Source organism: Dipodomys spectabilis, unplaced genomic scaffold (assembly GCF_019054845.1).
Source record: "Dipodomys spectabilis isolate Male_0828 unplaced genomic scaffold, ASM1905484v1 ptg000058l, whole genome shotgun sequence".
Lineage (NCBI taxonomy): Eukaryota > Metazoa > Chordata > Mammalia > Rodentia > Heteromyidae > Dipodomys > Dipodomys spectabilis.
Window position 1 is genome coordinate 322,228 of NW_024870735.1, and position 1,781 is coordinate 324,008.

The window sequence follows — 1,781 nt, forward strand, 5'->3', positions numbered from 1 at the left end:
CCATATAGGACCTTCCCTGGAGATTATCTGTGGGTTTCTCAAAAGGATTATCTGGAACCTCATCTGGAGTTAATATGTGACCTCCTTGAGTGGCCATCTGGGAGCTACTCGAGAGGTAATGTCAGCCTAATTGAGAGGACATCTTGGACTGCTTTTGGAGGTCATCTGACACTTCCTTGGGAAGCCATTTGGAACCTCCATGAGAGGTCATCTAGGGCCTCCTAGGGAGGATATATGTGACATCCTCCAGGGGTCATCTGCGGCCTCCTCAAGACGCAATCTGGGACATTCTCTCTGTCATCTGGGACCTCCTGTAGAGGTCAACATTGAGAGGTGTGGGATATATGGGTTAAGTGTATGTGGATATTGGTCTGTGTGTGTATGCTAATAGTTCTATCTGTGTCCTGTATGCACTTCTGTTTACTCCTTTTCTTAGGATGGGAGAACAAGGCCTAAAATTGTCATATCCAAAAAATATTCTCCCCCAGGGTTATAAAATCCCTCAGAGGAAGATGCACTGATGTACTCTCTCTCCTAATTGCCATCAGCCCCTCTAATGTTAAGTCCTCCCATACCAAAAGTGGTTACTTGTACCAGCCTGAGGTGGTACAATGTGGTATGTTACCCTTATTACCCTTGAGAAGGAAACATGGAGGAGATGGTGGAAGACCCCCTTTCTAATATATGTTCCCTTTACAACTAGTGACCTGTATGACTGGAAACAGCAAAATCCCTCTTATTCAGAAAAAAAACAACCAGGGGCTCATTACATAATTAGAGACAGTAATTTTCAAACAAAAGCACATCTGGAATGAGTGTTAGCAAATTTTACAGGTGCTTTTCACCTGGTAGAAAAGGGAGTGAATCCTTCTTGGGACTTGATGGTGGTCCTTGGACCAGACAGTAGCCCCACTATTGAACCAGACCATTTGGAGCAAGTCTTTCCCCAGACTTACCCAAGCTGAGACTAACAGTGATTGAGGTATGGAGGTGCTTACCAATTATTGTCAGGTTTGTTTAGCAGTAGCTTGAGAGCCAAGTCATCAATCTAAGGTGAGTGAGATGGTACAGTTCTCCAGTGAGTACACTAATGCTTTTCTGAAACTTCTCCCAGAAGCCTATAGTACCTCTAGGCCTATAGATCTGGAGAATCAAAGAGCCCTAAATATGACCTTTGTTACCCAATCAGCACCGGATATTAGAAGAAAGCTTCAAAAGTTAGAAGCTTGTGAGGTAAAGGTGTATTCAAAGTTGGAAGTGGTTGCCCAGTGGGTGTGTGATAACAGAGATACCCTGGGAAAAAAAAGAGGCTAAGAAGGGGTTTTGAGTTTTGGTAGGAGCACCAGAATTATCCCAAGGCTCCCAAAAGGCTTCCAAGAGCTGATGCCAACCCAGAGAATACAAAGAATTCTCAGAAGGAAGAGCCAGCATGAAGACTTCCCTCAACTTCCCTGGCACGGCACCTCTGCCTGGCTGGTGCAAGCAGCCCAACGCAGTCAGGAGTAGCAGCAGCTGTCAGCATGGTGAAAAACTCTAGACTTGCAGGGTGCACCTCCGTCCTGTTGGTGTAAACAGCCTAGCCTAACCTGAAGCAGCAGCGGAAGCTGTTAGTGGCAGTAAACCACCCAGACTCCAGACACAATGCCTCTTGGCACTAGGCCACAGGAACAGCCCAGACCAGCCCGGGGCGACAGCGTGCCTGGGGTGGGGACAGCTTCAGTGAACAACTCCAGACCCATGGTGGTTTGTGCCTCTCCATGCTGGCCCACATAAGTGGCCCA